At 39.1% G+C, this 15,343-nt stretch overlaps 1 protein-coding gene and 1 long non-coding RNA gene across 4 annotated transcripts in view; one reads left to right on the plus strand and one right to left on the minus strand.

Annotated features, from left to right (window-relative positions):
• Window positions 1–3,833, minus strand: part of LOC138744311 (uncharacterized) — a 41,648-nt gene extending 37,815 nt beyond the window's left edge. The window contains exon 1 of the long non-coding RNA XR_011345440.1: window positions 3,513–3,833. This is a non-coding gene — a long non-coding RNA (uncharacterized lncRNA). The remainder of the gene's footprint in view (window positions 1–3,512) is intronic.
• The window catches only part of hpse2 (heparanase 2), a 263,673-nt gene that overhangs the window by 166,535 nt on the left and 81,795 nt on the right, over window positions 1–15,343 (plus strand). The gene's annotated exons all lie outside the window — the stretch shown is intronic.

Consider the following 15,343-nt stretch of genomic DNA (forward strand, 5'->3'; position numbering starts at 1 on the left):
CACATCCACAGCTTTTCCTTCATCAACTTTCCTGGTAACCTCCTTGAAAAATTTGACTAGATTGGTTAAAAATGACTTACCATGTACAAAGCCATGTTGACTATCCAAATAATTGTACATTGATCTCTTAGAACACCTTCCAATAATTTACCTACTACTGCTGTCAAGCTCCTGGCCTATAATTTCCAGGGTTACTTTTGGAGCTTTTTTTAAACAACAAAACATCATGAGCTACCCTCCAATCCTCTGGCACCACACCCTTGGCTAGGGACATTTTAAGTATTTCTGCCAGAGCCCCTGCAGTTTCTATACTAGCCTCCCTCAAGGTCCAAGGGAATATACTGTCAGGCCTTCGAAATTTATCCACCCTTATTTGCTTTAAGTCAGCAAACATTTCCCCCTCTTTAATCTGTATAGGTTCCATGACATCTCTGCTTGTTTTCCTTACTTCCCAGGACTCTATGCCTGTCTCCTGAGTGAATACTGATTAAAAACATTTAAGATCTTCCCCATCTGTCTTGGCTCCATAAAAAGCCGACCACTCTGATCTTCAAGGGTATCAATTTTTTTCCCTTACTATCCTTTTGCTCTTAATATAGCTGTAGAAACCCTGAGGATTTTCCTTCACATTGTCTGCCATTCTCTTGTTTTTTTAGCCGACCTGATTTCTGTCTTGAGGCGCTTCTTGCATTTTTTATATGCCTCAAATTCCTTATTTGCTCCATGTTGCCTATACCTGCTACACACCTCTCTCTTCTGAACAAAATCCCCAATATCCCTTGAAAATCATTGATCCTGACAAGAACGTACAAACTCCGTACTCTGAAAATTTCACCTTTGAAGGTCCTCCACTTACCTCACACACCCTTGCCCGAAAACAACTTATCCCAATCTACGCATTCCAGATCGTTTCTCATTTTATCAATATTAGCCTTTCTCAATTTGGAATCTCATCCCGAGGCCCAGACCTATCCTTCTCCATAATTAACTTGAAATTAATGGCATTATGATCACTGGACCCAAAATGTCCCCCTACACATACTTTTGTCAACTATCCTGTCTCGCTCTCGAAAAGGAGATTCAGTATTGCACTTTCTCTAGTTGGTACCTCTATTTATTGATTTAGAAAACTTTTCTGAACACATTTGACATTCTCCAAGCCATCTATCCCTTTTACAGTATGGGAGTCCCAGTCAATATGTGGAAAATTAAAATCCCCTACTATCACAACCTTAAGTTTCCTGCAGCTGTCTACTATCTCTCTACAGATTTGCTCCTCCAATTCTTGTTGGCTATTGGACTATCTTGAGTTTGGAATCTTGAATTGTTTACAATTAATTTGCAATGATACGTTTGAACAAATTTTCTCTCCCAGGACTCAGTTGTGCTGTGAGCATTTGGGATTGATGATCGTTCAATAGCTCTGGAAAGGTTTGAGATGTGTTAGGTTTCGAACAATGTCACTGACTCATCACACCAAGGAACAGGATCTTCAATCTCACTGACATGACGACAAAGTTGGCATTCTGGTCTAGTCCCATTTGTCTGCATTTTGTCCATTTCCTTCTGAAACATTCCTGTCAATATATTTGTCCAAATGTAACGTCATAATCATACCCACTTCCTCTGGCACCTCATTCCAGGGATGGACCACCCTCTGAGTGAAAACAATGTCCCGCGGATCCCACTAAAATCTCTCCCCTCTCACTTTGAACCTATTATCCCTAGTTCCGGAATTGTCTATCTTTGGGAAAGAACAATGAGTGTGTACTTTATCCAGGCCCCTCATGATTTTAGAAATATCCATCAGATCAATATAAGGTCATTCCAGAAAGAAAAGAAGCAAAAGAACATCTGCAGCCATGACACATATATCTGGATATCTGTCGTGGGCTGCCTTAAGCCTAATCAAAACCAGAATCATAATTTATTGTTATGAACATATCGCGAAATTCATTGTTTTGCAGCAGCGTTACAGGTACAAATATCACAATGAATTATATTTTAAAAATAAATAAATGAGTCCAAAAGAAGAGAAAGTGAGGTTGTGTCTGTGGTTCATTGTCCGTTCAGAAATCTGGTGGCTGAGGGGAAGAAGCTGTCCTTGTGTTCATCTTCAGGCTTCTGCCTGATGGTAGAGAGCATGGCCTGGGTGGTGAGGGACCTTGAGGATGGAGGCTGCCTTCTCGAGACCCCGGCTCTTATAGATGTCCTTGATGGGATGAAGACTGATGCCCATAATGATGCTGGCTGAGTTCACAACTATCTGTATTTTTTTCTGCCCTGAGCATTGGCACCTGCACACCAGATAGTGATGCAACCAATAGAATCCTCTCCACAGTACACTTGTAGAAATTTGCTAGTCTTTGGTGGCATGCCAAATCTCCTCAAATTCTCCATAAAGTATAGCTGCTGGCGAGCCTTCTTCATAATTGCATCAACATGGAGGTCCCAGGACAGATCTTCAGAGATGTTGATACTCAGGAATTTGAAGTTCTTAACTCTTTCCACTACAGACCCCTCGATGAGGACTGGTTTGTGTTCTCCTGATTTCCCCCTTCCTGAAGTCCACAATCAAACTCCTGAGTTTTGTTAGCATTGAGTTGTTGTTGTGACACCACTCAACGAGCTGATCTTTCTCCTTCTTACACACTTCCTCATTGCCATCTGTGATTCTGCCATTGACCATGATGGCATGGACATCAACTTTTCTGATTTTAGGCCACCCCACCTCTATCTCTACTTGCTCTCTGACCTTCCCCCTCCCACCACCAGTAGACTCCCCCTTGCCTGTCTCTCCACCTTTCCCACCTGTGCAGTTCTCTATCCCTTTCCACTGCATTGCTGACCTGACATGCTGACTGACCATTTCTCTCCATTGATGCTGCCTGATATGCTGTGTCTCTCCAGCTCCTCCTTCTTGGCTGATGTTATACATACTTCGGATTCAGAATTCACATTTATTGTCAGTATACGTGACATGATATACAACCCTGAGATTTTTTTTGTGAGATAAGGCAGAATTACCACTTATTGGTAGTGCAAATAAGTGTACACAGTGTAAACATGTAAACAAATAAAGAACTGTAAAGAAATAACAAATGTGAACAAACTGACTGTGCAATTCAGAGAGAATTAAAAAATCAATAAATGAGTCCCTGATTGAGTTTGTAGTTGAAGAGTCTAATGGTGGAGGGGTAGCAACTGTTCCTGTACTTGGTCGTGGGAGTCTTGAAGCATCTATACCTTTTTCCTAATGGCAGCAGCAAGAACAGAGGGTGTGCTGTGTGGCGTGGATCCTTGATTATTGCTGATGCTCTCCAGGCATCTGTTTGAGGAATATCTGCTTGAACAGTCAGCAGGGCCTGTGGACGTCCATTAATGGCAGCATGTCGTTCATAAGGGTGGACAGCATGTGATTGCCCTCGCCATCCATATGGAGCAGCCATACCACTCGTTCACAGCGGGAAAAGCTGAAGGTGCAGATAAGGAGCGCCTTAATTGCCTTATACCTGTTAGTGGCTGGCGGCTGATGTAAGAAGTCAATGATTTCTCCGGCAGTCTCCTGGTCGAGTGAACTGACCACATCGTAAATATCTTGTGGAGTCTGCAGTGATCTGTCTGACCTGAAACTGGGCCTCTGTCTGTTCGAATGAGACAAGCGGCTGTGTGGTCCAACAGGTCAGCATCTTCAGTGAGTCTGTCTTCTGTGCACTTGTGTCATTCACCATGGGGTCCAAAATGGCATCGGGGTCACCACTGTGATCAGTGAATCGAGTGAAAGGAAAAAAACACACAGCAGCACCACTCCCATGATCCTTTTTGGCCCTTCCCAGCAGGACCATTGTGATGTCAGCCCAGTGCAAGCCTGCACCTCCATGACCTGGTTCGCTTGTGGATCAGTCCAGCTCACTACAATGTTTCTTCTTTTCACAATGGGACAAAAATCTCTCATTGAGTCCCAAAGGAATCTCATTTGCATTGAAATGTGATTGAAATGTAAAACAAAAACCGTGACTGTTGCAGTAATTACTTGCAGTTCTTTATTGGGATGTACACATTGCATTAAAAACATATGAGTTGGAAGCAGGAATATGTTAAATAGTCCCTCGAGTCTGTTGAGCCATTCAGTAATATCATGGAATGTGCTGTCTTTTCCTTTTAAAATATTGTTATTGATATTTAAAATATAAATAATTGAACAATACAATGATACAATGTGCAACACAATTAAAGTGAAAGAAAAGAATTTCAAGTATGAACACAATTGAAAAATCCAATGGTAATAGTTTATCAAAGCATAACATCAGAAAAAACTTAAAAGAGAAAAAAAAGGAAAGAAATAAAATGTGAAATTATAAATTCTTTTCAAGAACGTTATAATTTAAAAAATAAAAATAGTTTATAATTCTTTTTCCTTCTCTTCCCTTTCTTTAGTAATTTTATCAATGCTTGCATTATTCACAGTTGAGCAAATGTGCTGTTTTCAGGTTTATGATTATTGTCATGTGCCCCGAGATGCAGGGAAAAGGCTTGTTTTGCATGCTATCCAGCAGGTCTATCCAAACAGAAGTAAAATTACAGAGAGTGGTTAAAAACACAAAGTGCTGGAGAAACACAGCAGGTCAAACAGTCTCCTTTATGTAGCAAAGGCAAAGATACAGAACCAGCGTTTCAGGCTTGACCCCTTTGTCAAAGTATGAAAAAATGCCGGCAAGCATCCAAACAAAAGAATTGTGTGTGTGTGTATGTGGGGCGGGGGGTGGGGGGGGGGGGGTTGGTGTGCCAAAGGTAGGAGATGATAGATGGAGAAAAGAGGGAGGGGACAGCAGTAATGAGGGGGAGGGGGATGGTAGGGCTGTGTGGGCAAAAGAACTGGAAGGACAGGAAAAGGGGGAAGGGGAAAGGAAAGACAAGCAGGATTAATGGAAAGCAGTAAAGTCAATGTTCACGCCATGTGGCTGGAGAGTGCCCAGACGGAAAATAAAGTGATGTTCCTCCAATCTGCAGGTGGTCAGGGTGGGACAGTACATAAGTCTATGAGCAGACATTTGAGCACAGGAGTGTGACCCAAAATTAAAGTGGTTGGCCACTAGGAGGTCGCTGTGATTGCAAAGAGAGCGGAGTTGCTGTGCAAAGCGATATTTCAGTCTGTGACTGGTCTCTCCAATGTAGAGAATGCTACAAAGGGTGCACCGGATTCAGTAAATAAGTCCTCTGGATGTACAAGTGAAGTGTTTTTTTCACTTGAAAGGTCTGTTTGAGGCCCTGGACCATGGTGAGGGAGGAGGTGTGGGCACAAGTGTTGCACCTCCTGCGGGCACAGGGGAAGGTACCGACCGGGTAGGTACCTCTTCCTTCACCATGATTTAGTCTCCACAATTTTTCTGAGCTGGAAAACTCCGAAGTTTTCCAGCATACCAATTTTAAACCTCTGTATTTTTTACCTATTTATTTTCTGTGATTTTTTTTTAGCCGGCTGTTCTTTTATTGAATACTTTATTTTGAAATTTCCATATATGCAGGATATATACATTTTTATACATTTGTCATATTGAAACAAATTAGTTCTAACTACAAGAAATAATAAAACCCCCTCCCCTTAACAATCCCTCCCTAACCCCAACCTCGTATAATTATAATAATGATAATAATGATTTTCTATTCTCAGATTAATAATAATACATACATAATAATAAAAGGAAAGAACTTAAAATAACTAATGGATTGTACTAGTATAGGTTACGGGTCTCCAAGGATTTTATCAATCTATAATTCCTTTACTCATCTTGCAAAGGGTTATCATAGGTTCCAGCGATTGAAAGAGATAAAATTAAACAACAATACCTATTTTTTACATATATGGGCCCAAAATTTGTAAAAATGTATTCTATTTATTCCTTAAATTATATGTAATCTTTTCTAATGGAATACACTTTTGAATTTCCGTGTTCAATATATCTATTCCTAAATGAGAGTCTGATTTCCAAGTAACTGCAATATATTTCGTGCCACCATTTGTACTATTTTAACACATTTCTTTTGAGTTGGTTACAGCTTCAGTTTTGGTCTTGTTCCTTCTAAATTCCCTGATAGAAATAAATCAGGATTTTGTGGATATATTTCTTCTAATAATTCCTCTACTTTTATCCCAAAAGGTCATGTAGAATGCAAAAAAAATCTTCATCTTCACTAAATTTAAAACACATTTTTTGATAAATCCAATTTTATTTTACGCAGTTTACATGGGTGTAATGTATAATTGATGCATAAAATTAAATTGTACTAGTCTGTATTGGTCATACAATCTGCATAAATCTGCCCACATTTGCTCAGCTATTGTGATGTTTAAATCCTGTTCCCATTTTTGTTTAGATTTATAAAGCCCAGGTTTAGAAATTGCTCTTTGTACAAAAGATACATTGCAGAAGTAAATTTCCTCACAGTCCCTCATCTAACAAGGGTTTCCACTTCACTATAAAGGGGATTATAATCTCTCCAACCCTAATTAATCTCTTCTTATTTGAAAATAGCAAAAAAACGTATTTCCAGTTATTCCATATTTATTTCTCACTTGTGGAGAAGACATTAGTTGCCTTTGGTCATAACAATCTTCAAAGGTTTTAATTCCTTTATCTGACCATAGTTTCAAAAACTGATTATCTTTTGAAAGAGGTATCAGAGGGATTTAAGGTGATACACCTCCTTTTGTTCCAATTTCTCCATCAATCTTACCCCAGATATCCAATAAGTGTTTTAAAAGAGGTGTATCTTTAGTTCCCGTCATTAATTTGAATTCCATTTATAAATAAAAGAAGCAGCTATATTTTTGCTAATTTTTCTAGTTCTACCTTAATCCACGCTGGTATGTTTTCTCCTTCAAAAATATGCAATAAATCTAATTTGGGCTGCCTTGGAAGTTGTTAGCCCCCATTACATATTTTCATGTTAACTTTTGCATTTTTACTTATGACATTTTTCCTTTCCATAAAAAAATCTTCTTTATACAGTTAACCCTTTCTATCAATGTAATAGGTAGGATCATCCATTTTCTTCAACTTTTTGAAGCAATGGTAAGTAATTCAATTTATATAAATTCTTAAAATTATCATCTGTCCTAATCCCTAAATACTTTATCCCAATTTTCAGCCATTTAAATTGGGTATTTTTCTGACATTGCAAAGGGCATAACACCACTTTTATCTCAATTTATTTTATATCCTGAGACTTGTCCATATTCTTCAAGCCTAAGATGTAGTTGTCTTAAGGATGGTTCAGGCTCAGTCAAATATATCAATACATCATCTGCAAATAGACTAATTTTATGCTCCTCTTGACTGATTCTGAACCTCTAAATTTCCAATTATTTCTGTCTAATTATTTCTGTCAGTGGCTCAATTGCTAAGCAGATAATGCTAGCAACAAAGGACATCCTTGTCTACTAGATCATTGTAAATTAAATGGAGCAGATATCTGCCTGTTTGTTACTACTTTAGCCTTCGGACCAGTATACAGAGCTTTGATCCAGTTAATAAAGGTTTGTCCAAATCCATATTTTTCTAATAACTTAAATAAAAAGTCCTATTCCAATCTGTCAAATGCTTTTTATGCATCTAACGCCATTGCTCCACTTAAATCTTTTTTTTTATGTTAAATGAATAATACACAAAAATATTGATACATTTTCAGCAGCTAGTCTCTTTTTAACAAAACCTGTTTGATCAGCATTCATTAATTTAGGAAGTAATTTCTTTATTCTATTAGCCAAGGTTTTTGCAAAAATTTTATAGTCCACATTTAATAAAGATATTGGTCAGTATGATGCAGGTTTCAAAGGGTCTCTGCTTTTTTTTGGTATCATAGTTATTACTGCAGTTGAAAAAGATTCAGGTAATGTATGTGTTACATAAGCTTGTTGTATCATGTCCATAAATAAAGGAGTTAATAAATCCTTAAATTCCTTATAAAATTCAGATGGAAAACCACCCTTTCACAGAGATTTATTGCTTTGCATGTACTCATCACTTCTTTAATTTCTGATAAATCCATGGGGGAGTTCAGTTCTGTCTGTTCTTCCAAAGTTAGCCTAGGTAAATTTATTTGCCATAAATACCTATCAATTTTATGTCCATCTCTTAAAGATTCCAAGCTCTGTAACTTAGAGTAAAAGTTTTTAAAAGAATCATTTATACCTTGATGTTTACAACTGATCATATTATATACTTTCTGCATAGTATTTATCATTCTTTAAATTTGTTCTGCTTTCAATTGCCATGCCAACACCTTATTTGATATTTCACTTAGTTCATAATAACTTTGTTTAGTTCTTATTATTGTTTTTTTCTGTTCTATAAGTCTGCAGGGTATTATATTGAAGCTTCTTATTAATTAGCAGTCAACACTTATCTTTTGAATTTCTAATTTGTAAATTGTTTTCCGTATCTGTTACTTCTTTTTCTATTTGATCCATTTCTCTCGTATATTCTTTCGTTATGTTAGAAGTAAAACATATTATTTGTCCTCTTAAGTAAGCTTTCAATGCATCCCAAATCACAAACTTATCATTTATATCACAAAATAGTTGAATTTGTGTTCTTACATAATCACAGAAATCTGACCTTTTCAAAAGCAAAGTATTTAATCTCCATCTATAAACCAATTTCTCTTTATCAGGCATTTCAATCTGAATTAAAAATGGTGAATGATCAGATAATATTCTTACTTTATACTCCACATTAAGTATTCTGCCGTAAAGCTGTGCTGAGAGTAAAAAAAAATCTATTCTAGAATACGAATTGTGCCCACTGGAATAAAAAGAATAGTCTCTTCCTGTAGGGTGTGTCCTTCTCCATATTAAATGAATATTAAATTCAAATCTTTCATTAGTGTCAAAGTTGTCTTGGTTGCTTTACTTCTTGTCACTCCTCTCATAGATTTATCTAACAGTGGATCTGAACAAAAATTAAAATCACCTCCTACTAATACATTCTCAAGTGCATTTGCCATATTCAGGAAAGTTTCCTGAATAAACTTCATCATCAACAGTAAGAGCATATATATTTAAAAGAGTCCATAATTCAGAAAATATTTGAGAATGTATCATTACAAATCTACCTGCTGGATCTGTTTCGATATGATGAATATCAATTGGAATTTTTTTATTTATCAATATTGCTACTCCTCGATTTTGAATTAAATGAAGAGAATACAACATGGCCTACCCAGTCTCTTTTCAACTTCAAATGTTCTTTTTCTATTAAATGTGTTGCTTGTAGAAAAGCTACATCTATTCCCATTTTTAAAATATGTGCAAAATATAAGTTTTTTGGCTTTATTGTGCCACTATTCCCATTTATATGAACATATTAAAATTTAATCATGTTACTCATCTTCATTTATTTCCATCACTCAATTTCCATCACCTTTCTCCACAAAACACCTCCACTTAACTCCACTGCTCTTCATTCATCGTGCCCCTTTGCAGCCCTCATGACAATCAAAGATAGAAAAAAATACAAAAATATAGTAAAATAAAACATTCCAAAATATAGTACTAGAAAAAGTCCCCCCGACTTGTGTGGCTGATAGCAGCAACACTGTTACCCTCCATTGTATGGTCTGTGACCAAGATCACATATACACACATGAATTAACAGTAATTAACACCTCCTCCACCTCCCTAACCCTCCTGAAATTTATCACATATTATTCTGAAAATTAAATGCCATAGTCAGACTTCAAGGTTTTCATCCAGTGTGTAGTCTTGGAAAACCTTGAACAAATTCCTCTGCTTCCAGATAGTTCTCAAAAAATTTATTTTGACCATTCGGCAAGGTGGGGGGGGGGGGGGGGGGTTGCAGGGTGCCATAAAAATGAACAGTATCCTTTCTTCCATAAGGTATTTTTCATAGGATTAAATTCTTTTCTCCTTTTTAACAAATCTTCACTTATGTCGGGGTAAAATAAAATTTTACTTTCCTTGAATTCAATTGGACCTTGTCTCTGTTGATCCATTTGAGCAGCAATTCCCAAACCATTTTCCATGTTTTGATAGTGCAGGAATTTTATCAAATCTGAATGTCTGTTCATTTTATCTTTCATCTCTCTCATATCTTGCCTCATACTTTTAATTTCTTTAAATATAATCACATTTCTCACTTTAATTGGGAAATTAGCAGCTTCGTCTTCATCACCTGGGTCAGTTCCTGAAGATGCCTCTGACGCCAATTAGGATGGGCCTGCGTGACTTCCGGCCCAACTTCTGGTTTCTTCTTCTTCAGTGCCATCATCCCATTCAACTGGGTGCAGCGCACTTCACAGTGGCAGAGGGGCTCCCCACTTATCTCTGGGACAGCAGCACAGCTAGTCCCTGGCTCCAGAGTCGTCGCAGGCCTTACTATCCTTTGTTACTTTTCTTCTTTGCGCAAAACAGATAAGTCAGCGGCAGTTTTGTCCTTTTTCCCCATATTGTGAGTATGTAGAACAGTTTAGAAGCTATTTAAACGAGTTTGACTAGTTCATGACTTTTTAAACACTTAGGCTGATTTCCAGGAGAGCTAAAACCCTTTTAGCCGGTTGCTTGAGGCTGTTGGTTGCTTGAATTCTGGATAATAGGAGTTTTACTGTATTTCTCTACCCTTTTCTCTTTATAATCTCTTTTTCTGTCTTTGCATATTATGGCAATTTAATTTATATTATTGTAGTTGGTGTACAATTGGTAATCTGTAATTGGTAATCTTATGCATCTGTTTGACTGTAGCATGTAAGCAATCCGGTGCATCTGTATTCTTCTTTGGCTTGGCTTCGCGGACGAAGATTTATGGAGGGGGTAAAAAGTCCACGTCAGCTGCAGGCTCGTTTGTGGCTGACAAGTCCGATGCGGGACAGGCAGACACGATTGCAGCGGTTGCAGGGGAAAATTGGTTGGTTGGGGTTGGGTGTTGGGTTTTTCCTCCTTTGCCTTTTGTCAGTGAGCTGTATAGAGCACAGGCATACAACAATAAATTCTCATCATCGGAATCTTACATGTTTCAATAAGATCACCTATCATTCTTCATTACTCCCATGACTAAGGCCTCACCCTCAGAATATAACCACATCATCTCAAGAGTCATCCATGTGAGTTTTCTCTGAAATGGCCTCACCAACCAGCTGAGTTGTTGGAAGATTCCCCTTTCTACAATAGAAGTCTGGAAATCTGGGCTGATCGGGGATTGCGTTGGTCTGGATTTTTGGATTTTCTGGATTCTCGGGCAGTACTTTTAAAATTCAAATTTTTGAGGAATAAAGAAGAGATGAACAGGTAAATTTTTATAGTTTATTCATTAGCAAATATAGTGCGCTTATCAAAATGAGCAGTTTAAAAAAATAAAGTCAGTACTTGAGAAAAATGTAAACTTTTATTCGCTTATTGCTGGTGTTTAGGCACGCACACATGCACACAAAAGCCTGCTAAATTTAAAAAAAGACAGAGAGTTTTTAATAAGTCTCAGGTGGTCCAGGTTTCTGTCATCCAGATTTCTGGTCTTCTACTGTATTGTGCTCGACTTCACCTTGCAACGCAAGTTCAAGTTTGCTGTCTGTTGTACCAAGGAACAGTGAGAATGCTTGTTTTAGTGAGCGATCCTGCTATTCAACCCAGATAGAGTGCAGCAGAGGAGAGTAGAATAGTTTTAGAGTGTGTGAGGAGAAAGTCTACTGGCAACTGCTTGCAAAGTGCTCTAGTGCCATCTTGACATCAATGCAGGCTATCCTTGAACTTGCTATACCTTATGCTCACTTTCTTAATGAAAACGATCTAGTAATTTAGTTGCAGATCGAAGCAATAGCATTGTTGACCACCACACTTTAATGCATATACTGATATGTGGCTAAAACATCCAAGTCTCAGTTTGCAGAATGTAATAATTCTGAGTTTATTGCCGTATGCATTGTACAATGTTCATATGCAAGGAAATTCTTGCTTTTTGCAGCTGAGCAGGTATCATCTATAATAGAATCTTTAAAATTGAATGAAGAGAGGTAATAGATGCACGAGGTAGATAGATTAAGGGCAGCACGGTTGGCGTAGCGGTTAGCGCAATGCCTTTACAGTGCCAGCGATCAATTCTGGCATTCAAATCCCATGCTGTCTATAAGAAGTTTGTATATTCTCTCTGTGTCTGTATGGGTTTTCCCCAGGAGCTCCAGTTTCCTCCCACCGTTTGAAATATACCGGCATTGTAGGTTAATTGGGTGTAAATTGGGCGGCACAACATGTGGGCCAAAATGGTCTTTTACCGTGTCTAAATTTACATTTAAAAGATAGATAACAAATATTCAGTTACCACAGTGCAAGAAAAAAATTTGCATTACAATGATACAGGCAGTCCTTATTATGGCATTGGAGTAGTTTAAGATGAGTGTACCAAGGGGAGGTTCAAGAGCCCGATAGCTGATGTAAAGAAACTGTTCTTGAATCTAGAGGTGCTGGTTTTCAGGCTCCTATATCTTCTGCCTGAAAGTAGCAGTGAGAAGAGGTTGTAACCAGATTCTGGCTGCTTTCTTTAGGCAGTGCCTCACAAAGGTCTCTTCAATGTAACACTATACTCTGCACTTCTTTTCCCCATTACCTTAGAGGTGACTTAATAGAGATATTTAAGATTATGAGGGGAATAATTAGAATGGACAGCCCTAACCTCTTTCCAGGGACAACAATAGCAAATACCAGAGACATCTCTTTAAGGTAAATGGAGGAACGTTTAGGGGAGACATCAGGGTTAAGTTTTTTAAACAGAGAGTAGTAAGTGCCTGGAATGCATTGCTGGGGGTGGTGGTGGAGGCTGGTACAGTCGGCATGTTGTGGAGTAGGTTTACATAGGTTGGCACATTGTGGCCCAAAGGGGCCTGTACTGTGCAGTAATGTTCTGTGCTCTGTTTTACTCAAGGATAAATTGACTTGCCTAAAGCTAATTTCCACTGTATCTCGGTTCATGTGACAACAAGCAATTCAGAAATTCAGAGATGTCTGCACTGCGTCTATCAGGCAGTTAGTGGAGGAAACCCTATTTACTGATGAAATGTGCATGTTGCAGTAGGGTTGAGGTGGGGGTTGTGGTGGGGGGGGGGGTCCAACACAAGTGCTGGAGGAACTCAGCAGGTCAGATCACATCCATAGGAAGTAAAGGAAAACCAACATTTCGGGCTTGAGCCTTTCATCAAGGTGTTAGTCCTGGACACAGACATTCATATCGAAGCAGGGATTTCGCAATCATCAGATTCAGGGAATGAAAGGGCTCGAATACATTGCCAAGGGTTCAATTTAGCAATGTGCTTTTGACAAATTTTCAGCACGTCTTTTCATAATTTATGAAGAATTGAAAGATTTGAGTATTGGTGCCAACTTGGTGCTGACATTAACCATGTGGCAATGGGACTCATGCCAGTGTTTTCGCAGACTTTTTGTTGCAGGGTCATTGTTGATACGGCTGAGAGAAAGTTTCAAGAAGCAATTAATGACCTCACTGATGACCACGTGACTGGTAACCAGACATCAACATGGACGAGAGAAAAATAGGAAGACAGAGGAGGCTGCATTCTCCTAAGGAACCACAGGCTGGAAATTCTGATGGGATGTGTTTGTGTGCTGCCACCTACAATTGTCCCTGGAAAAATCAGCATTTCCATGTAGGCCTAATGGTCTGACACACTCTATAACTGTACAGATCATTGGTCAGGACTTCATGCTGGAACAGGTTGTGAATGGCAGGACTGCTGATAGCAAAATGAGTGAACTTAAAAGTTTCATCCAGAATGGTGCCTGAGTCCTCCCTGGTGGTTCCTGTTTACATTGGTGGGTCTTCTGACCATTGGAACTCAGGTTCTGGGATATCCACCAAAATCCAAGGTTTTGTACGAAGTTCCCAGTGCCTGTCCCTCCCACCAGAGGACAGAATAACTGAATGCTACCGTTCTAGTAGAATTCAGTACACAAACATGCTGGAGAAACGCGGCAAGTCACTCAATATCCAGAGGAAGTAAAAGGCAGTCAACATTTCCAGCCTTAGCCTTTCACAAATAGATTAGGAGAATGGGAAAAGAGGTGTCAGATGAAATGCAAGGTTGGAAAGTGGACGGACATACACTTTGGGAGAAGAAATAGACAGACAGGCTATTATTTAGATGGGGAGAAAATTCAAAATTCGGAGGAGCAAAGGTTCTTGGGAGTCCTCATGTAGGATCCCTAAAGGTTAACCTCAGATTGTGTCAGTGGTGAAGAAGGAAAATGCAATATTGCTATTCATTTCTTGAGGAATAGCATATAAGAGCAAGGATGTAATGATGAGACTCCAGAGGGCACTGGTGAGACCTCACTTGAAATACTGAGTACAATTGTGAGCACCTTATTTGAGAAAATATGTGCTGGTGTTGGAGATTGTTCAGAGAAGATTGACTAGAATGATACCAGGAATAAAAGAGTTAGCATATGAGGAATGCTTGTTGGGTCTTGGACTGTGCCCTTTGGAGTACTGAAGATGAGGGGGGGACCTCACCGAGACATTTCAAATGCTGAAATGCCTGGTCAGAGTAGATGAGGCAAGGTTGTTTCCCACGGTAGGGTGTCAAGAACAAGAGGGCATAACTTCAGGATATAAAGGCATCAATTTAAAACAGAGATGTGGTAAAATAGCTAGAGGGTCGTGAGTCTTTTAGACGCTGTCACAGACAGCTGTGGAAGCGAGGTAATTGGGTGCATTTAAGGCAGAGATTAGTCAAGGCATCAAGGGTTATGGGGAGAAGGCCAGGAAGTGGGGTTGAGAGGGAGAATGGACCAGCTCACAATAGAATGACAGAGGAAAGTCAATGGGCCGATTTCTGCTCCTGTATCTTGTGATCTCGTCAGGAGTGCTGAAAAGCAGGCAGATGCCTGAATAAGACTTTCTACTCTGGGCACTTTACAATCAGACTGCATCAAAATAGATCTCCAATTTCAGTGAGCCCCCTCCCTGAGTCTCTCTCTTTCCCACATCTTTCTGTCTTCCCTTCCTTCTCCTATCAGAGCCATCTTTCTTAGCCCTCTCCTTTCTCCCCCTATCATTTCTTGGCTTTTTTCTCTGTTAGCCTGAGCACCTCCCCTTTCCCCTTACACTCCCCCATATTTTTATTCAGGTGAATGTCTAATTTCAGGTACTCCTGCTGAAGGGCTCAAGCCTGAAATGTTAGTTACCCTTTACTTCCTCTGGATGCTGTGTGACCAGCTGACTTTCTACAGCACCTTTGGATACTTCAGCACCTTTGGATACTTCACTAGACCCCAGAATCTGCATATGTCATTGTTTACCTTCTCGTGGAAGTGGTCTTCACA

This window comes from Narcine bancroftii, chromosome 10 (assembly GCF_036971445.1).
Source record: "Narcine bancroftii isolate sNarBan1 chromosome 10, sNarBan1.hap1, whole genome shotgun sequence".
NCBI lineage: Eukaryota > Metazoa > Chordata > Chondrichthyes > Torpediniformes > Narcinidae > Narcine > Narcine bancroftii.